This window comes from Oncorhynchus gorbuscha, linkage group LG15 (assembly GCF_021184085.1).
Source record: "Oncorhynchus gorbuscha isolate QuinsamMale2020 ecotype Even-year linkage group LG15, OgorEven_v1.0, whole genome shotgun sequence".
In the NCBI taxonomy this organism is placed as follows: Eukaryota; Metazoa; Chordata; class Actinopteri; order Salmoniformes; family Salmonidae; genus Oncorhynchus; species Oncorhynchus gorbuscha.
The window spans coordinates 71,027,712-71,051,404 of record NC_060187.1 but is presented as its reverse complement, the minus strand read 5'-3'; the positions used below and the strand labels follow the sequence as shown (position 1 = coordinate 71,051,404).

Here is a 23,693-nt window from a genome sequence, read left to right as displayed (position 1 = left end):
TTGTACAAAAGCAAACACATGCTATCTGAAGCTTACCCTAAGGAATTGGCGATGGTCCACTGTCTCTATGACAGGTTTATAAGCTCGGGTTTTTAAGAAGAGCTGTGAAAATCAAACATTCACCTGGGTTACATAAACTCCATTAAACTCTAGCCTATGCCTACAGTACTTAACACGTTAGGCCCTCCCTCTCAAATTTGGGGACCTCAGTAGAATGGGCAAGCGTTCTATAAACTCCATGCTATTTCTTCAACCATTGCAAATGTGTCTGACTCATACAGCCTCCTGTTGAAACACTTTCCCTGTTTCCCAGACGCTGTCATTGGATTGGTTCTACTCCAGAAAGGAGTGCCATTCCTACTCCCGGTATTTAAGACAGGCTTACTGACTGTCAAGGTTGTTCAACGGCACCGCACTGCCACCGACTCGACCAGACCTGAAAATTGGCTTGATTGTGTGCTCAGGACGCAACGATGGGGAAGGACGCCGCAAGAGCAGAATGGGACAATCCCATGCAATTTGTCCTGGCCTGTGTATCATACGCGGTTGGACTGGGAAATGTGTGGCGTTTTCCATACTTGTGTCAAATGCATGGCGGGGGTAAGCAATATTTATTTATTGTTTAGGTGCAGCGCATAGCCTAATTTATGGTTTAATCCATAATCTATTGTACATTTAGGCCAACAGTTATTTTTTTTATTAAATATAGAACTGCAATATTGGACACTGTGTAAAATGAATGAATACAATTAGTGTTTACTGATTAAAAGTGGTAATGTAGGCTATATGAATAGCCAGTCAGTGTCCAATTTATTCACCTTTATCCATGCGCAATGGCACACTGATGTTGTGTGGTTGTAGAATGGGTTAGTTATTGTTTTACCCTGGGTGAAACGTTGTCAGTTTATGATCCATTTACACGGAATCTGAACAATTACTATATTGGTTAGAGTCAGTCACATTGTTAAACATTTCTAGTGAGTGAATGTGTTTACTGTGCAGCCATTTGTTTTCTTCCTCTAAAGGTTAATGGTGCAGGAAATGTGCAATGGTTTAAAAAATGATCTCACTTAGTTGTTAGTTCAATTCGTATTTTTCCTTTTCCTTCCCCATAAGTCACTGAGCACCGTTAGTCCTCTCAAAAAACAGAGGGTATGGATGTACCAAAGCGCATATATAAAGGAGCTTTCAAAAGCGCACGCATAAAATAGCTTTCCACTCTAAGTTTAGACTGATACGGATCACATTTTTAACCCTTAACAGGCCCCGTTGTTTATCACAGAATAACAATGGATTAACATTTGCTTTTGCATTTCACTTTTAATGGTCTCTACTGATTGCAAAGTTTTACAACAGGTGTTATGATGTGTTCTTCCATTCATAGATTCATAGAAAATGTTCACATACAGGAGACTCCTTGATGCCTCTGTTGCTTTAAGGCCTATATGTCCATTCTGTAAATACAGGTGTGGTATGCAAGTAGAGTTATTCTGTATTTCTTATTGTAGGGTTATTGCCTTAATGTAACTGTCCAGTGAAAACAAAACACTTAATATTGTTTTAACTCATACCCAAATAATGTTATTGTCTAATCCTATACTCGTATTTATGTCCAAAGCATAAATTGGATAAAATACACTCCAAAAACCCAAACTTGTATCTCAAACAGACAATTAAATTGTTTTTTGCTATTTCCTCATAGAGTATCAAATCAACAACAACTGTAGACGTATGGTGAAATGCTTATGGGCCCTTCACAACAATGCAAAGAGTAATAACACAAGGAATAAATACACAAAGAGTAACGATAACTTGGCTATATACACGGGGTACGGGTACCGAGTCCATGTGCAGGGGTACGAGGTAATTGAGATAAATATGTCCATATAGGTAGGGCTAAAGTTACTAAGTAATAGGATAGAAAATAAAGAGTAGCAGCAGCGTATGTGATGGGTCAGAAGAGTTAGTAAAAAGAAGGTCAATGCAGATAGTCTGGGTAGCTATTTGGTTCACTATTTAGTAGTCGTATGGCTTGGGGGTAGAATCTGTTCAGGGTCCTGTTGTTCCAGACTTGGTGCATCGGTACCACTTGCCCTGCGTTAGAAGAGAGAACATTCTGTGACTTGGGTGGCTGGAGTCTTGGACAATTTTTAGGGCATACTTCTGACACCACCTGGTGTAGATGGCAGGAAGCTCGTCCCCAGTGATATACTGGGCTTTACAAACTACCCTCTGCAGGGCCTTGTGGTCAAGGGGGAAGAGGGGGGAAGAGGGGGAAGAGGGGGAAGAGGCAATGTCGTGATGTGATGGGGTTGAGGCACGACTCCAACACCATCATTAAGTTTGCTGACGACACAACAGTGGTAGGCCTGATCACCGACAACGACGAGACAGTCTATAGGGAGGAGGTCAGAGACCTGGCCGGGTGGTGCCAGAATAACAACCTATCCCTCAATGTAACCAAGACTAAGGAGATGAATGTGGACTACAGGAAAAGGAGCACGTCCCCATTCTCATCGACAGGGCTGTAGTGGAGCAGGTTGAGCGATCCAAATTCCTTTGTGTTGACATCAACAACAAACTAGATTGCTCCAAACACACCAAGACAGTTGTGAAGAGGGCATGACAAAGCCTATTCCCCCTCAGGAAATTAAAAAGATTTGGCATGGGTCCTGAGATCCTCAAAAGGGAACCTGCAACATCAGAGCATCCTGACCAGTTGCATCACTGCCTGGTACTGCAATTGCTCTGCCTCCTACCGCAAGGCACTTCAGAGGGTAGTGCGTATGGCCCAGACTACCCGGACTATTTGCATTGTGTGCCCCCCCAACCCCTCTTTTATGCTGCTGCTACTCTCTGTTTATCTTATATGCTTAGTCACTTTAACTATACATTCATGTACATACTACCTAAATTGGCCCGACCAACCAGTGCTCCCGCACATTGGCTATCTGCATTGTGTCCCACCACCCGCCAACCCCTCTTTTTACGCTTCTGCTACTCTCTGTTCATCATATATGCACAGTCACTTTAACGATACCTACATGTACATACTACCTCAATACGCCTGACTAACAGGTGTCTGTATATAGCCTTGCTACTCTTTTTTCAGATGTCTTTCAACTGTTGTCACATTTCTTTACTCACCTACACACACACACACATCCTTTTTTTGGCAACATTGGTTAGAGCCTGTAAGTAAGCATTTCACTGTAAGGTTTACACCTGTTGTATTCGGCACATGTGACAAATAAACGTTGATTTGATTTGATTTATGTGTGCACCATGTTATTTCCTTAGTGATGTAGATACCGATACCCTTCGATGTGGATGGATGCTCAGCCCTGCGATTCCTGTAGTCCACGATCAGCTCATTTGTCTTGCTGACATTGAGGGAGAGGTTGTTGTCTTGGCACCACACTGCCAGGTCACTGACCTTCTCTCTATAGGCAGTCTCACCATCATGTCGTCAGCAAACTTAATGGTGTTGGAGTCATGCGCAGCCACGCAGTCTGAGCTGTCTGAGCTTAGTTATGAGCTTGTATGGTGTTTAATGCTGAGCTGTGGTCAGTGAACAGCATTCTCACAGAATACAAGGACCGAGACCACATTCATTATGTAAATTAAGTATAACTATTAAGAATGAGAACACATTTTCAAGGGTTCAATTCTTGGGCCGACTCTTTTCTCTGTATATATCAACGATGTCGCTCTTGCTGCAGGTGATTCCCTGATCCACCTCTACGCAGACTACACCATTCTATATACATCTGTCCCTTCTTTGGACACTGTGTTAGCAAACCTTCAAACGAGCTTCAATGCCATACAACACTCCTTCCGTGGCCTCCAACTGCTCTTAAACTCGAGTAAAACTAAATGCATGCTTTTCAACCGTTCGCTGCGCGCACCCACCCGCAAGACTAGCATCACTACTCTGGGCGGTTCTGACTTAGAATATGTGGACAACTACAAATGCCTAGGTGTCTGGCTAGACATGTACAAACTACGGCCCGCGGGCCACATACGGCCCGTTAGGCTTTTTAACTTGTCCAAGGGGGTTTTTATAGTAAAAACCTCCTTTTTTCCCCTTTCCCTGCAATGCCCACGTTTCCCCAATAGATGGCGCACTCAAAACACATTGACCGTTGTTGGAGTGGCGCGTATTTCTCTTTATTTCACTTTAATTTTCACTTCGTTTCACGTCACCATTAAGCCCTTAAGCACAGCAGCGGTACAGTAGCTTAATTAACACGCCGCACATCGCTCTTAATTTAAATTTAAATTTTCAGCTGCAGGTAGGATATTTAATACAGCCTATGTCTGTGTGCTTGGCAACGATACACGTGTACTGTTTGCGCGTGAAGGCGAGGGCGTCCGTGGCGAGTTTGTAGAGCGCGCGGTCAGGACAATCCATCCATGATTTTGCGGAGTTTAACACAAGTAGATATTATTGAGCTTGAGTATTTCGTTGTGTAATAATATGTTTTGAATGTTGAAAGTGATTCCATTTTTCAATAAATGTTGATTTCTTTAACTTTGCACCTTCGATTGAAACTTATTAAAAACAGACGCAATCTTGATAAATCACAGTGCGTATGTTATTTTAATCTATTTACATTTCCTCCTCCCAGTATCTGCGAAATAGTATGTAAATGCCATATCTTGTATATTCCTTGAGACAAATTTATTAACTGATAAGGGCTATTTTTCACATTTGAAAGACAGTTAATAAATTGGGTTGTAGTGTTCTTACTGTGCTATGAGGTTTGCACACACTACATTTAATGCTTTAGTATATCCGGCCCAAACACTCCCTCCAAATGCTCCTGGCCCGGCCCCTCTGTCAAATTTTAGAACCCATTGTGGCCCGCGAGTCAAAAAGTTTGCCCACCTCTGGGCTAGACTGTAAACTCTCCTTCCAGACTCATATTAAACATCTCCAATCCAAAATGAAATCTAGAATCGGCTTCCTATTTCACAACAAAGCCTCCTTCATTCACCCCGCCAAAACATACCCTCGTAAAAACTGACCGATCCTCGACATCGGCGATGTCATTTACAAGATAGCTTCCGACACTTTACTCAGCAAACTGGATGTAGTCTATCACAGTGCCATCCGTTTTGTCACCAAAGCCCCTTATACCACCCACCACTGTGACCTTTATGCTCTAGTCGGCTGGCCCTCGCTACATATTCATTGCCAGACCCACTGGCTACAGGTCATCTATAAGTCTATGCTCGGTAAAGCTCCGCCTTATCTCAGCTCACTGGTCACGATAACAACACCCACTAGTAGCACGCACTCCAGCAGGTAAATATCACTGGTCATCCCCAAAGCCAACACCTACTTTGGCCGCCTTTCCTTCCAGTTCTCTGCTACAAATGACGGGAACAATTGCAAAAATCGCTGAAGCTGGAGACTTATATTTCCCTCTCTAACTTTAAACATCAGCTATCTGAGCTGATCGCTGCAGCTGTACATAGCCAAGCCAATCTACCTACCTCATCCCCATATTGTTTTTATTTACTTTTCTGCTCTTTTGAACACAAGTATTTCTACTTGCACATCATCATCTGTTCATCTATCACTCCAGTGTTAATTTGCTAAATTGTAATTACTCTGCTACAATGGCCTATTTTTGCCTTACCTCATCACGCCATTTGCACACCCTGTATATAGACTTTCTTTTTTCAATTGTGTTATTGTACTGTATGCTTGTTTATGCAATGTGTAACTGTGTTGTTGTTTATGTTGCACTGCTTTGCTTTATCTTGGCCAGGTCGCAGTTGTAAATGAGAACTTGTTCTCAACTAGCCTAAATAAAGGTGAAATTTAAACTAAAAAAAATATATAATAATTTAAAAATCTGGGTGTCATGTGAATCTGAAGCTCAGTGCATCACCTTATAGATGATGTGTGTGTTTTTGTCTCTGCTACTGCAGGTGTTTTGAATGGTAAAATATACTGTATGTGTGTCCTTTTTCTGTCCTCAGGTGGGTTCCTGATCCCATACATGCTCATGCTGGTCCTGTTGGGGGTACCCCTGTTCTACATGGAGTTAGCCATTGGCCAGAAGATGCGTCTGGGCAGCATTGGAGCATGGAGAGCTATTAGCCCCTATCTGGGGGGAGTGGGTGAGTACTGAAATATATATACAGCGGGGAGAACAAGTATTTGATACACTGCCAATTTTGCAGGGTTTCCTACTTACAAAGCATGTAGAGGTCTCTAGTTTTTTTAATCATGGGTACACTTCAACTGTGATTGACTGAATCTAAAACAAAATCCAGATAATCACATTGTATGATTTTTAAGTCATTAATTTGCATCAAGTTTTTAAAATTTGTATTACTATTTTCTACATTGTAGAGGAATAGTGAAGACATTAACATTTTGTTTAACACGTTTTTGGTTACTACGTGATTCTAAATGTGTTATTTCCTAGTATTGATGTCTTCACTATTATTCTACAAAGTAGATAATAGTCAAAATAACCCTTGAATGAGTAGATGTGTCCAAACTTTTGACTGGTACTGTATATATGGTACTGTATATATAATTATTATTAACACTGCACATAGAGTGCAACACATGTATGGGTGCACATTGCCATTAAATAAAGTACATAAACTTGCCTATAATTTATCACATTACACATATTTAAATATATGGTTTTGTTACATTTAGGCCAATACTTTTGTGTCAAATGTACAGTGTTGGGGAAACTACTCTAAAAATATAGTATATAGTTTAAGCTACCAATTACTTCACACTGGGAGAAAAATATAGTTTACTTAACTAAAGTTACTTTGAAAAAGTAGTTATTATCTGCTTATAGTTGAAATGTATCTGTTCTTCTCTCTGCTGGTTCCAGGTCTGGCCAGTGTTGTGACCTCCATGTACCTATGCCTCTATTACAATGTCATCAATGCATGGAGTTTCTGGTACCTCTTTCATTCATTCCAGGTTAGTTCCAGTCTCACAATGGCAAAATTATCTTTATTTGACCTACATTCAGATGTATGATGCGATCATAAAATGTAGACAATCTTCAATAACTTGTTACAATCTTATTGCCAGATGTATCCAGAACCAACAGAACAAAAGCCATCACTCAGCTTTGAGGACACACTATTGGTCCTTTGCAGACTGTTTTGTTTGGAATCTTAGAAGACGCAGTTCATTGCTCTAGTGCTATCTATAATGTCCTGTGCCTGACCTGACCTGTGCTGTTTCCTCCCACTCTGCTCCAGTCGATCCTGCCATGGGCAGAGTGCCCGGTTAACAGCAACCTGTCCGGCCCTGTAGAGGAGTGTGAGCGGGCCACGCCCACCCAGTACTTCTTCTACAGAGAGACCCTGGACATCTCCGGGTCCATCGAGGAGAACGGAGGGATTCACATGGGACAGGCGCTCTGCCTCCTGCTGGCCTGGATTATTGTCTACCTGTTCATCGTCAAGGGGGTCAAGTCCACCGGGAAGGTGAGAGGTCAGAGATCAGCTTGGGAACGATGGACAGGGTCAAGACAGTTATAGCACCCTTATGTCATACTAGCTGCAGATCTAGTGGACATAGGTCACTATCGTCTCCTATGTCATACATGTAACTGCCAAAAGAAAGGAAACACCAACATAAAGTGTCTTCATAGGTTATTGGGCCACCACGAGCCAGAACAGCTTCAATGCACCTTGGAATAGATTCTATAAGTGTCTGGAACTTTGTCGGAGGCATGCAGCACCATTCTTCCACGAGAAATTCCATTTGTTGTTTTGTTGATTGTGGTGAAAACGCTGTTGCAGGCACCACTCCAGAATCTCCCATAAGTGTTCAATTGGGTTGAGATCTGGTGAATGAGATGGCCTTGGCATATGGTTTACATCGTTTCATGCTCATTCAGTGACGCCTTATGCCCTGTGGATGGGGGCATAGCCATGGTGACAAAAATAATGACCTGCCCAGTATTTTTATACATGACCCTAAGCATGATGGGATGCTAATTGCTTAATTAACTCAGGAACCACACCTGTGTGAAAGCACCTGCTTTCATTATACTTTGTATCCCTCATTTAGTCAAGTGTTTTCTTTATTTTGGCAGTTACCTGTATTTTTACTGAGCAGAGGAAAACATTCAGCTGAGAGGTGACCTCGATAACAAAGGAAAGGGTCAAGAAAGTTCTTCGTAATGGCGAGACAAGGTACAAACAGTTCAATATTCTATATGGTCAGAAAGTTGTCCATCAAGGCCTGGCGAATAAAACAGTCAACGTTTGTGGCTGCAGTTTGCCAACTCAGAATTATGGAGCAGGGAAAGGAGAAGCAGATCCAATGGATCTTTACTGAACTGAGGAAAACATCTGCTGAGAGAGTGAGGGGGCATCATAGGAAAGTTTTGAAAACCTTGGCCTACTTCATTACAAAACTATCTGGAGTAGGAGTCTCTGAGGAGACAAGCCAGGGTTAAAGTAAAGGATACCGTGTCAACACAGACAGAGAACTGTTTTCTGGTCTGCTGTTCACAGTGGACTCATGGCAGAACCGGTGTTATGGGCAGGCCCTAGGGGGCCTGGCCTGCCCTGCTGTACCTCCTTGCCAGTCCAAATAAAATATTGAAGTTTTAATAAATGATTTATCCGAGACACGCACGGACACAAAGAGGCATCAATCTCAGGTTTGATCGAGTGAAACAGCAGTGAAACAACCATGTCTCCGTATGTGTAGACCATTTATCTGATGCTCTCTGGACAAAAGGAGGCATGACTTACCTTTTCTGTCCAGACACCATCAGATACATCTGCTGCATTGTTTACGTTTACATTTTTACATTTGAGTCATTTAGCAGACGCTCTTATCCAGAGGGCTCACTCACGTCCAAATCTATCCTGAATAAACCCAATGTCTTTCTATGGGCATAATATGCAGATATAAGCTTGTCGCCTACATTCCCGCCTTTGGGACCACGACTCACATTGTTAGTGCAGAGATGAGAATCTCGTCATTATATACAAATCTCTGGTTTCAGCCACTTGTGAATTAGAAAGGAAACTGTTCGATGCTGGCTTCTCCGAAAGTTCATTGATGTTTTGCCAAAATTATATAATTACTCCTGTCTAAATAAAATAATTAAAAATAATTTACCAGAGAGCTTGACTTAGCCACAGAGGATCATTAAGTGTCTTCATTTTTTACTAGCTGTGGATTGTTTCAGATTGGCCCTATTTGGGAAGCCAGCAAATTTGTCAGCGCGTGGCAATAGGCCCATCTGATTATTGAGTTGCGGATGCCAGTGAAAAGCATCTACAAATGTGTGAAGATAATGTGTCTTGAGTATCATTTAAAATGCTGAGACAAGAATAAGGGGATGGGTGAGTGGCGAAAATATGGACATCTGCGTCTCTCTCCAGAATGCATGCACTCAGCTCTCAAAAAAGTGCTCCAATGTCTTAAAACAATTCTTCACATTCATTGTTTATTGTGTGATTTGTTTTCCCTTTGATTGCTTATTTTGATCAATTCCCCATTGTATACAGTATGTAACCAGTAGGCCTAATAAAGTTACCGTTAATCCCCGTCATTTGGTTACATACATTTCTGTTAATTCATGTATTACAGTAATTTACCGTTCTCATTCTTGGAGTGGAAACGTTGTTTGCAGAGTTCACAACCTGCTACACTTGTGAGAAACAGGGTGTGGTCTATTTAGGAGTTTTGTCCATTTTTTTCAATGTTTTTCGTTTGGAGTGCTCCATGTGGGAAATGAGCATGTGTATGGTTTCTCTGTCATAACGTAGAGGGAGCGCACACGTCTGAGCACGCCGACATGCTACATTTAAACAATGGTGCACTTCACTAGCGATAGCTCAAGTCAAGACAGATAGAAAGGGAGGCAGACAGGCAGAGTAGAAAGGCTAATTCGTTTGAAAAAACTGAATTTTCACAAGGATATTTTCTACTGTTTTAATTTGTTTTAGGCCTATTTTACTTAGTTGACGATGGAAGTTATATGCCTACTGCTGCATTGGCCTATAGTCTAACGCTGAGTTCCATGTTCTAATTTCTTTAGCTGCCAATGGATCACAGTGTATCTATGTGTCCATGTGGCAAAGGCTGGTGCTCTTGCATTAATTCAGATTTTAATTAAGATTTTTCTGTTTAACCACGTGAGAGTAATTTTGAGAAACTAAAACGTTATTATTTAAATGAAGCTGTTCCACGAAAAATAACTGTCATGCAGATAGGTAGAAACGGTAGGATAAATTGTAAGCTTCCCCAAACTTGAAACTCACGAGCTGCCTATGATCTTTATTATAACACGCAAGAGGTCCCGTGAAAACTGAATCGTTCTGAGTCGTTCTGATTCGTTCTGACAAGGGGCTTTTGATTTTGATCTAAAATGACCTCGAAGAGGTCACATTTTAATCATCACATGCTTCATAAACAACAGGTGTAGATCAACAGTGAAATGGTTTCATATGGCCCTTCCCAACAATACAGAGAGAAATAATAGAAAAGTAATAGCATCGTTATCAATTGATGGAAAGACATACACAAACAAGTTCACTTCCACCTACAACTTCACAGTAAATTCAGTGAGCAACATTATAAAACCACGGGAAAAGTGGGCCAAATTTGTGTTGGCAAACAGGCAGCCAGTGCAGCATAGTTGAACTTTGACCCTGAATCGCCCTGATGTTTCTCCCCTCTCTAGGTGGTGTACTTCACAGCCACATTCCCCTACCTGGTCCTCATCATCTACCTCATCCGTGGGGTCACCCTTCACGGAGCCATCAACGGTGTAAAGTACATGTTCACGCCCAAGGTACGGATGATTAGATGAATGAAACAATGTTATTGATCAAATTGAATCAAATCTTATTGGTCACATACACATGGTTAGCAGATGTTATTGTGAGTGTAGCGAAATGCTTGTGATTGTAGTTCCGACAGTGCAGCAATATCTAACAAGTCACCTAACAATTCCCCAACAACTACCTAATACACACAAATCTAAGTAAAGGGATGGAATAAGAATAAGTACATATAAATATAAATATAAATATATGGATGAGCAAAGACAGAGCGGCATAGACGCGATGCAATAGATCTATGTTTTCACAGCCAAGGTATTGTAGCTCATGTACATTGTTCTGTTATGTTTAATCCTGCTTGACACATGTGTGTGTGCCATTACTAATGTGTGTGTGTTTGCTGTCTCAGATGGAACAGCTGGCTAAACCCACCACGTGGATCAACGCGGCCACTCAGATCTTCTTCTCTCTGGGCCTGGGCTTTGGATCCCTCATTGCCTTTGCCAGCTACAACCAGTACAACAACAACTTTGAGAAGCAGGCCATCGTCGTGTCCATGGTCAACTGCGGCACCTCCATCTTCGCCAGTATCGTCACCTTCTCCATCTATGGCTTTAAGGCCACCTTCAACTACGAGAGCTGTCTGGAGAGGTGAGGCCCTGGGTGGGGTCGCGGTCTGGTTGGTTATCTCAATGACTTTGGCATTGAACGTTCAACTCAGAGAAGTAGGTAACACCAGCCAGCAGCACTCATCCAGTACAAATGTAAACAATTCTAGGTCAAACATATACAATTAATTTAACGTCTGTAGACTGTAGCACTTTCTGCAGACATACAGATGGAAGAGATGACAGGTGCTTGGACTGGGGAAAGCATTGGAATCTAGATCAGCAATGAGAGGAATTGTATAGGGTGCTAGATATACTGTATGATTCAGATCAGAAATGTCCTTTCCAGTGGCGTAGCATGCAGCCCCACTAGGCGGGGAGGTCCCAACCAAAAAATGTATAAATGACATAAGCCATGGCAAAATGTTTAGAATGACAGGAAATTAGCTATAAAACTGTTAAATCTTCTCTCAACCTCATGGCAAAATGCATAGAATAGCAGGAAGTTACCTGGCCCCCTCCCCTCCCCCATCTAAAAAAAGTTCAGAGAAACCGCACTACACCACTTGTCCTTTTCATGACACTGACATTTCTCTTCTTCTCCCAGGGTGCGACTGCTGCTCCTGAACACCTTTGATCTAGCAGAGGACACCATCAGTCTGGAGAATGTCAACCACTGGATCGCTGAGCTGAACAGAACACACCCAGAACAGTTTGGCAGTCTGGGAGGTAGGCTGGAGTCCTGTGACCTAGAGGCTGAACTAGACACGGTAGGTCATGTTAAAACACAACTCAAATGAACTAATAAACTCAAAAGGAAAACTTGTGCAAAATACTGATAAGACTTCATTTACTACTTCTCGTAGTGCTCGATTCAATCTGAATCACAGAAGTTCTGCGATATAGCGAGATTGATATTTAAAGGCAGTGTTCCCGCGTTCACGGTGACTGCTGCATAAATCGGCTCAATCCGATCTTACCTTAAAATGTTTGCACTATAGCACAGAACTTCCTCAATATGGATTGAATCGAGCCCATAATCTAACAAAATACTTCTGGTTTCCTGACAATATGTTATCATGTAGCAACAAAATGTATTCATTTTACTGTGAGTCAATAAAAACTATACTCACCATTCTATAAATCGTTCATCTTTTAGTAATAGTTCAATGTCACCTGTACAACTTTATTTGACTCTGTGGTGGTGGTAGTGAAATGTGGCAAGTATCATTGGTTGTTGCAGTTACAATTAATGTTAATATTTAATTTTCAATTGTCTCCTGGATTTTCCATTTTGTCTTTAATAAACTATCCCACTTAAGTTTCCAATGGAAGAAAGCAAAAAATGAAATACTGATTTTAGCCCCTTTTGCACTATGCTCTCTCTCTCTCTCTCTCTCCCTCCCTCCCCCCTCCCAGGCTGTTGAGGGTACAGGCCTGGCCTTCATAGTGTACAGTGAGGCCATTAAGAACATGCCCGTGTCTCAGCTGTGGTCTGTGCTCTACTTCATCATGCTGCTGCTGCTGGGCATGGGCAGTATGCTGGGCAACGTCATCGCCGTCATCACCCCCCCTCAGTGACTTGAAGTTCATCAGCCACTACATGAGCACCAAAACACTCAATGGTGAGAGAGAAGGGGTGATGAGGGGAAGAGTGGAAGGGGGGTAGGGTTGACCTACGGTGTGGTCGTGAAGCTAGGGTTAGGGTTGTGGTTGAGGGTAAGAATTGAGCTAAGGTATGAACATGAGGGTTAGGGTTGACCCTTGACCTTTAGGTTGGTGTGTCTGTTCTGCCTGCTGCTTGAGTTAGGAGTTAGTGTGTGTGTGTGTGTGTGTGTGTGTGTGTGTGTGTGTGTGTGTGTGTGTGTGTGTGTGTGTGTGTGTGTGTGTGTGTGTGTGTGTGTGTGTGTGTGTGTGTGTGTGTGTGTGTGTGTGTGTGTGTGTGTGTGTGTGTGTGTGTGTGTGTGTGTGTGTGTGGCTGGGTGAGACAGCTACATATCACAGTCGTAGTAAATAAATGTTTTCTTAATAAAGACGTTTTCAGCAAAGTCAGTGCTAGTAGGAAAATACAAGTACAATACAAGTTTTTAATGTCTTATTTATTACCTTATTTAAGATATTATTTGATGAGATAGGTTTTCAGAAGACGGGCAGGGACTCTGCTGTCCTAACATCGGGGGAAGCTGGTACAACCATTGGGTTTCCAGGACAGAGATAAGCTTGGTAGACTAGGCTGAGTGGGCCAATCCTGTAGGTCTGGTGTGTGTGACTAACAGGTGTGTTGTCATATCCTGTACGTCTGGTGGGTGTGACTAACAGGTGTGTTGTCATATCCTGTACGTCTGTTGGGTGTGACTAACAGGTGTGTTGTCATATCCTGTAGGTCTGGTGTGTGTGACTAACAGGTGTGTTGTCATATCCTGTAGGTCTGGTGTGTGTGACTAACATGTGTGTTGTCATATCCTGTAGGTCTGGTGTGTGTGACTAACAGGTGTGTTGCCATATCCTGTAGGTCTGGTGTGTGTGTGACTAACATGTGTGTTGTCATATCCTGTAGGTCTGGTGTGTCTATTCTGCCTGCTGCTTGGTCTGGGCTTCACCACCCGTTCTGGGAACTACTGGTTCACCATGTTCAACGACTATGGAGCCACCTTCTCTCTGCTCTTCATCGTCCTCATTGAAGTTATCACCGTCTGCTACATATATGGCATCAAAAGGTGTGTGTGTGTGTGTGTGTGTGTGTGTGTGTGTGTGTGTGTGTGTGTGTGTGTGTGTGTGTGTGTGTGTGTGTGTGTGTGTGTGTGTGTGTGTGTGTGTGTGTGTGTGTGTGTGTGTGTGTGTGTGTGTGTGTGTGTGTGTGTGTGTGTGTGTGTGTGTGTGTGTGTGTGTGTGCACAATATTGACAATGAAGAATGACTCATTTCAGAAACTTTCTAAGCATCATCACATTTGCTGTGTGAAATAAAAAGAACAAGCACATTTTGTCGTATTGTACCTCATCTCCAAGAAACAATAGTTGAGCTGAATTTATTTGAAGTTTCTACTGAAGAATGTGTAGCCCTACTGTAGTTGTGTTAGCAGCCAGTAGAGTTAAATCTTTAAAGTACCTCATAAAAGCTGTATTGTGACCAGCAATGCCAAACAACACTTAGCATAATCCTCCACAAATACCTCACATTCCTTTCACTTTTCTCTCAGGCTTTTGACTTGGTTGTCCTGTAGTTTTTTAAGTTGGGCTTGTACTGTTTATTAAAAGCAAAATGGCTTATGAAGCATATAAGCAATTTCTTTTGAATGTTGAATTAATTTTTAAACTAAAATACCAAGGTTGTCTTTTGCCCGTACAAAATATATGAAAGTATTTAAGGGAAGGGAAAGGGGATACCTAGTGAGATGCACAACTGAATGCATGTGTCTTCTGCATTCAACCCAACCCCTCTGAATCAGAGCGGTGCGGGGGGCTGCCTTAATCGACACAGTCCTCATGTCAATGCTCCTACAACCTTTCCCTCTCCAGGTTTGAGAAGGATGTAGAAGACATGTTAGGTCATCGTCTTAATTGGTACTGGAAGATCATGTTGGCAGGAGTCAGTCCCATCCTCCTCATTGCCCTATTCATCTTCTACATTGTCAACTACATCCAGGGAGGAACGCCCACATACCAGGCCTGGAACAAAGAACTGGTAAGGCCTCTCTTTTTGTCTCCAATATCTTATCAATAACCCTGTCATTACACTAACAAGCACTCGGCCCAAAAAACTGGTAAGATAAGGTATTACTTTATTAATCCCCAAAGGGGGATTTGATTGTACCAGTCATACATGAATGAAAGAAAAGTACTGCAACAGAATGTGATGTTTTGGGTTTTATTCATGCACCCAGATACAATGTTGATCTCTGCCTGTCCTGTTGTCTTCCCCTCCTCCAGGGGAAGTCTGTGGTGACGGAGTATCCTCCCTACGCCCAAGCCTTCATCGGCCTGCTCCTAGCCTCCTCTGTCTGCTGTATCCCTTTGACGACCCTCTACACCTACTGTAAGAAGAGGAACCTGGCCAGTGGGAAGAGAGAGCGCACTGTCAGCACTGTGTCAGCGTAAAGACCGACGTATTGGTTGACAGACAGAGTGACACAAGGCAGAGCTGCTAGTTATAGGATCGACAGCCTACCTTACGTATCATGGCTGTCTTAACAGAACATTTCCTCACTCTCCTGGTACAGTGGTTCATGCCGCACCACAAACCAAAGGCCCTCTTTCTCCCCCGGGGCAGGCTGGCTCTGCCACTGTGCTGCTGGTGGACAGACCGCCAGATTTGTACCTAGTATTAGGCCTAGTCGTCCTTTGACTACTAACATTTACTGGGTGATAATAACTTTTGTATTTTGTAGCTGTGGTTCTGAGCAGGGCTTAGAACTACGTCCAAAATATTTCAGAAGTGAAGAACGAACAAATACTCTTGTCAATGGTTTATTGCATTGTTTAAAGGCCCAGTGCAGTAAAAAACGTGATTTCCTGAGTTTTATACATATTTCTAGGCTATGAGGTTGGAATAATACTGTGATATTGGGAAAATGATTATAATCCCCTTTTAGTGTAAGAGCTGTTTGGTGGGATGGAGCGTGGTAAATGAGTTAATAGACCAATAAGAAAGAGAGATCCAAACCTCTGCATATAACAGCTTAGTTTTCTGTTTTCGCCTCCCCACTCAGATCACTCCAAGACAGTCCTAGCAAAATTCTTGCCTGAGAAATTGCTCTTTGCTAAGTAGCTATTTTCATTTATTTTTGACCATTTTAAATGAAAACAAATCACAGTAAGGCACTTAATTGTAACCCATCAATTATTTGATATTGAGATAAAAATGGCTGTTTTGGACCTTTAATGTTTAGCTTTCAGTCGCAGATTTTTGAGACACAGTGTGTCAACCCTCTTTATTTAAAGCACCACAAAATGTTTAAGATATTTTTTCCCTTAAATGTCATTATGGTGAAGTATGTTGTATCCCATTGGTTTACTGTAGATATTCAACTCAATGAGTTGTGAGATATGTTGAGTGCCTGGATGTACAAGGTAGACCTTCGTCTGACTCGGTTATGACTGAATACAGTCTGACTGGTGTCAAATGACCAAGAACAACTTGTAGCAATAGCTGTATGTTTGCAAACATACTGATAATTTCACATATAACGAACAAATCTCTATGACCAGGACCAAGGCCATATCTATACCTATGGGCTTTGTTGTCAATCCACCATCAGTGACTTCTAACCAGGATCGTACTCAGTAGGGTGTAATGTAACAGAATGTTCAGATACATATATATTTTGTAGAACATACACTATTTTCTGTCTAATGGAATTGGAAATCATGTCATAGAAAGCTCTATAGGAAGCATTTCTTTCTGCAACATTCCCAGAACGTTTCACCTCCTGAACGCGTGAAAGTATCTGTGCACCTCCTGAACGCGTGAAAGTATCTGTGCACCTCCTGAACGTGTGAAAGTATCTGTGCACCTCCTGAACGCGTGAAAGTATCTGTGCTCTTCTAAATAGAAAGTACTGTAGTGTTGCACTGCTGTTATAGAATCCATATCAACTGGACTTAGGATACAGCCCAATGGCTATGCACCAATGTGCTGTGCATATTCACAAACAAACACACAATGTAGGCCTACTCTTTTTACAGTCAAATGTATGGGTTTGCACAGAAACAATTGTCAAACATGTTGTAATACTGTGAGCATTTTTAATGTGAACAATTTGAAACAATAACAGGGGAGCAACTTTCACTGGGGATGGGGTGACATGCCCCCCCACATTCTGAAATTGCATTTTTGTCCCCTGCCGGTTTTGTCATTGGAATGTGATACAAAATGAGGCAACTGTGTGCTTTAGGACCATGCAGAGGCCACCGAGCGGTTGGGTAGGCTGTTTGAAGTGTTTATTATGTTGAGTACAGGTTGGTGTTAGTGTGAACCAAGTATTGGTGTGAACAATTATTATTTTAACTGTTCATATGTGTGATATGTGTTCGTATTTTATAAGTAGTATTTTCTATGGTGAAATTATTAAAGACATGAAGACATTTGAACCATTGGTATGACTGAACAAGTTACACATACAGCAGCCTGTTGCAAACCAGGCATGTCATTCAGTCCTACTTGCTAGTATCCAGCAAGGATGACACATTTCAATGGCATGAAATCTGGATTTTTTAAGTGCTTGGTTTAACAAGCTTTGTACTTTATAATACCATTGGATGTATAGACCACAGAACTATACTGAACAAAAATATAAACGCAACATGCAACCATTTCAAATATTTTACCGAGTTACAGTTCATATAAGGCAATAAATAAATAAATTAGGTCCTAATCTATGTACTTCATATGACATATGACTGGGCAAGGACACAGCCATGGGTGAGCCTGGGAGGGTATGGGGTCACCACTTGGGAGCCAGGCCCACCCACTGGGGAGCCAGGCCCAGCCAATCAGAATGAGTTTTTCCCCACAAAAGGGCTTTATTACAGACAGAAATTCTCCTCAGCATTGCCTCAGACGATCCCGCAAGTGAAGAGGCCGGATGTGGAGGTCCTGGACTAGCGTGGTTACACGTGGCCTGCGGTTGTGAGGCTCATTGGACCTACTGCCAAATTCTATAAAATGACGTTGGATGCGGTTTATGGTAGATAAATGGACATTACATTCTCTGGCAACAGCTGTGGTGGACATTCCTGCAGTGAGCATACCAATTGCATACTCCCTCAAAACTTGACATCTGTGACATTGTGTTGTGAGACAAAACTGCACATTTTAAAGTGGCTTTTTATTGTCCCCAGCAAAAGGTCCAACTGTGTAAGGATCATGCTGTTTAATCAGCTTATTGATATGCCACAACTGTCAGGTGGATGGATTATCTTGGCAAAGGAGAAATTCTCACTAACAGGGATGTAAACACATTTGAGCACATTTGAGAGAAATAAGCTTCTTTTTGCATGTGGAAAATATCTGGGATCGTTTATTTCAGCTCATGAAACGTGGGACCAACACTTTACATGTTGCGTTTATATTTTCGTCCAGTATAGCATGAAATTATATTTCTATGGGATAGACATGGGCCATCTAAGAACCACCTGCATTAAATAGCGTGTTTGTCTGAAGTTAAGCACTTTTTTTCCTCTGTCAAAGACTGGAATGTAGTCTTGTCTTCAGCCTAGTGAGCTGAGGTTTAGGGCTGAATATAACAGGGTCATTCTACTAATATTTTTGATATTTCAAGTAGACATTTTAAAGCCTGCTACATTAAATGAAGTGCCCTTTAATACAAATCACATGGAAAATGTAATATATCCTATTTTTATATATGAATAAATACTCGCTAAAGTGCCAAAAATTGTCATTTTGAAATGGCCCACGTCATGTTTTTCTGACTTCGCTGAAGATTTTAACACACAACCCCAAAATGTCCCCCCCATGTCACTGTAAACCTGAGATATTTTCTTGCATTAGTGATTAATTTACATTTCATTTGTCTCACATTTCAAGGTCAACCCTGTTCTGTAAACTAGACAAATTTTAATATGCTGAAAGTATTTCTATTAAATTATATATTTTTTAAGAAATACTGAACAGGGAGCATGCTCCCAAGTGGCACAGCAGTCCTGAGTGGTGTAGTGGTCTAAGACACGGTATCTCAGTTCTAGAAGTGTCACTACAGACACCCTGGTTCAAATCCAGGCTGTGTCCCAAACAGCCATGATTGAGAGTCTCATAGGGCGGTGCACAATTGGCTCAGTGTCATCTGACTTGTAAATAAGAATTTGTTCTGACTTGTCTAGTTAAATAAAGGTTTTTAAAAAATGTGTAATTTTCTGTTGTTTTGTGGTAAAAAAAAACTGTTAGTGTTGAGCATAACACTTCAAGCCTGTTACCCATAGATGGGCTAGAAATGTTTTAACAAGTTTTGTTTTGTTAAGCTTGCAGGGGGTTATAGCTGATTTAAGATAAAATTGTCCATCCTGTTACGGTCAACCCTGTTACTTTAATTGACATTTTTTCTTAATTTGACCTCTTGAATAGGAAAAACGTGTTTTTTTATTAATTGAAACGTTTGCTCCTTCTGACAGAATGATAATATTAGGTGAAATATGTTTTTTTGACAGAATAACACTATCCAAATGTCACTCTTTTTGTGGAGCAAATCAAAGGGTAATATAAACAGGAAAGTGTTTTCTCCCAAATCTCAATAGCCATCAATAGTTCTTCCAATAGAATGACCAAGGTCTACCTTTTCAGGAGAAATTCATTTTGTGTATATGAGATAGACTAGTTATATTTGCAATATCTGTAGTCTTCTTCAAGATCTGTATAGAATTAAAAGCATTTAGTACTATTTTGTTATGAAGTGTCAACACTGTGACTCTGCAATATCAGAAATGTACTGACACACGCTATGGAAATGTACTGACACAAGCTATGGAAATGTACTGACACAAGCTATGGAAATGTACTGACACAAGCTATGGAAATGTACTGACACAAGCTATGGAAATGTACTGACACAAGCTATGGAAATGTACTGACACACTCTATGGAAATGTACTGACACAAGCTATGGAAATGTACTGACACAAGCTATGGAAATGTACTGACACAAGCTATGGAAATGTACTGACACAAGCTATGGAAATGTACTGACACAAGCTATAGAAATGTACTGACACAAGCTATGGAAATGTACTGACACACTCTATGGAAATGTACTGACACACGCTATGGAAAATGTACTGTACACACGCTGGAAATGGAAATGTACTGGCACACTCTATGGAAATGTACTGACACACTCTATGGAAATGTACTGGCACACTCTATGGAAATGTACTGACACACTCTATGGAAATGTACTGGCACACTCTATGGAAATGTACTGACACTCTATGGAAATGTACTGACACACTCTATGGAAATGTACTGACACACTCTATGGAAATGTACTGACACACTCTATGGAAATGTACTGGCACACTCTATGGAAATGTACTGACACACTCTATGGAAATGTACTGACACACTCTATGGAAATGTACTGACACACTCTATGGAAATGTACTGGCACACTCTATGGAAATGTACTGACACACTCTATGGAAATGTACTGACACACTCTATGGAAATGTACTGACACACTCTATGGAAATGTACTGACACAAGCTGAAGTGAGTGAGGACATGCTCCAGACATATCATACAAGTTTCATATTGACTGGAAGGTGTGAAGTGAGTGAGGACATGCTCCAGACATATCGTACAAGTTTCATATTGACTGGAAGGTGTGAAGTGAGTGAGGACATGCTCCAGACATATCGTACAAGTTTCATATTGACTGGAAGGTGTGAAGTGAGTGAGGACATGCTCCAGACATATCATACAAGTTTCATATTGGCTGCTGATTCAACAGAGTAATAGCTGAGTATGCTAAACATTCTTTTTTGCTGAATATGGTCCAATAAGATATTTATTAGGGCTCGATTCAATAAGTAGCGCTGAAGAATTTCAATAGCACAATGGAGCTGAACTTCAGCATTATGGATTAAATCAAGCCCTTAATTAAAGTTAATGTTACCTGAAGAATTTTGATTCTTAACATAATTGTCTACCAACTGGCCAATCACATCCACCAATAGTTTTCTTTTTGGACATATTCAACACCCCTAGTACAACTAAACCCAGCAAAACAAGAAACATCCCTTTTTCAGGAGCCTGTCTTTCAAAGATAATTCGTAAAAATACAACTACAAATCTTCATTGTAAAGGGTTTAAACACTGTTTCCCATGCTTGTTCAATGAATCATAAACAATTAATGAACATGCACCTGTGGAGCAGTCGTTAACACACTAACGGCTTACAGACGGTAGCCAATTAAGGTCACAGTTATATAATAATAATAATATAATATAAATAATAATATATGCCATTTAGCAGACGCTTTTATCCAAAGCGACTTACAGTCATGTGTGCATACATTCTACGTATGGGTGGTCCCGGGAATCGAACCCACTACCCTGGCGTTACAAGCGCCATGCTCTACCAACTGAGCTACAGAAGGCCCACAGAAAACTTAGGACACTAAAGAGGCCTTTCAACTGACTCTGAAAAACACAAAAAGAAAGATGCCCAGGGTCCCTGCTCATCTGCATGAATGTGCCTTAGGCATGCTGCAAGGAGGCATGAGGACTGCAGATGTGGCCAATAAATTGCAATGTCCATACTGTGAGACGCCTAAGACAGCGCTAAAGGGAGACAGGACGGACAGCTGATCATCCTCACAGTTTCAGACCACGTGTAACATCACCTGTACAGGATCGGTACATCCGAACATCACACCTGCGGGACAGGTACAGGATGGCAACAACAACTGCCCGAGTTACACCAGGAACGCATAATCCCGCCAACAGTGCTCAGACTGTCTGCAATAGGCTGAGAGAGGCTGGACAGAGGGCTTGTAGGCCTGTTGTAAGGTAGGTCCTCATCAGACATCATCGGCAACAACGCACAAACCCACCGTCGCTGGACCAGACAGGACTGGCAAAAAGTGCTCTTCACTGACGAATCACGGTTTTGTCTTACCAGGGGTGATGGTCGGATTCACGTTTATTGTAGAAGGAATGAGCGTTACACCGAAGCCTGTACTTTGGAGCAGGATCGATTTGGAGGTGGAGGGTCCGTCATGGCCTGGGGCGTGTGTCACAGCATCATGTGGTACCCTTCCTGCAGGCTCATCTTGACATGACCCTCCAGCAATACTGCTCATTCTCTGTGTGATTTCCTGCAAGACAGGAATGTCACTGTTCTGCCATGGCCAGCGAAAAGCCCAGATCTCAATCTCTTTGAGCATGTTATGTTGAGCTTGTTATGTTCATCCAAATATTTACACATGTTAAGTTTGCTGAAAATAAACGCAGTTGACAGTGAGAGGACGTATCTTTTTTTTGCTGAGTTTACTATGACTAATACTACAGTAGACCAGTAGGCTGATAAATAACATAAAGCTGAGAGGGAATCTAATTTATGCCATTTTTACAAAATGTGCTCTCCAGCCATATTTCTGGAGTAAAAAAAAACATATCTATCATAAATAATAATCTCGAAAACTCCACAAAACGATTCAATGGATCTCTCAGTGGCTCTTTAGCCACCACACATTCCTTCTTTAATAATCCCACTTAAATTACACCAATAGAACAGTCTTAATCAGACAACCTCCAGCTGCTTGTACTCAGCCCCCCAGTCCCCTCAGCCCACGCTCTCAGCCCGTCAGCCCCCAGTCCCCTCAGCCCACCGTCCCAGCTCATCAGCCCCCAGTCCCCTCAGCCCACCCTCTCAGCCCGTTAGCCCCCAGTCCCCTTTTTTTCGCCTGCAATCTGAGAACTTGCTTACTGAACCCAAAACCAACAAAAATGTCCATGAGGAATGGGGAAGAGTATAAATATAAACTTAATGGGTCACCAATCAATCATAATAGAAATTGTTTCATTAAAAACATTATTTGAAAGAGATAGGTGTTAAAGGAATATTTCAGGATTTTGAGGCCCTTTATCTAATTCTGTGTGCAGTTTGAAGGCAGTTGCTAACTCGCGCTAGCGCAATTGCTAACTAGCGTTAACATAATGACCGGAAGTCTATGGTACAGTATCTACTAATGCTAGCAGATACCATAGACTTCCAGTCATTGCGTTAAAGCTAGTTAGCATTGGCTCACAAAACAACCTCCAAATTCCTGCATACTGAACAAGGAAACATAAAAATAGTATCCACAAGTTATTCTGACTATGGGGAAGATGATTTACATTTACATTTAAGTCATTTAGCAGACGCTCTTATCCAGAGCGACTTACAAATTGGTGCATTCACCTTATGACATCCAGTGGAACAGTACAAGAGCTAATCTACCTCAGCTAAGCTTCCCAGTTAAACAATGAAAACAAGCAAGCATCCCAGAAAAGTGCTCAAAATATGTATCTTAAGAAACAAGGTTCATGAAATTAATAATTTGCTACTAACATATGACAGCCATATTCTGACAATCTCTGAAACTCACTTAGATAATATCTTTGATGATAGAGTGGTAGCAATACATAGTTATAACATCTAAAGAAAAGACAGAAATGCCAAAGGTGGAGGTGCTGCTGTTTATATTCAGAACCACATTCCTATTTATTGCCAAAATCCTGAAGTATCCCTTTAATTCTTCTTTAAGACAACTGTTGTGAAACACAAA

At 41.5% G+C, this 23,693-nt stretch overlaps 1 pseudogene; it reads left to right on the top strand.

Annotated features, from left to right (window-relative positions):
- Positions 1-271: 271 nt before the first annotated feature.
- On the top strand, positions 272-17,121 carry LOC123998342 (annotated as a pseudogene).
- Positions 17,122-23,693: the final 6,572 nt, after the last annotated feature.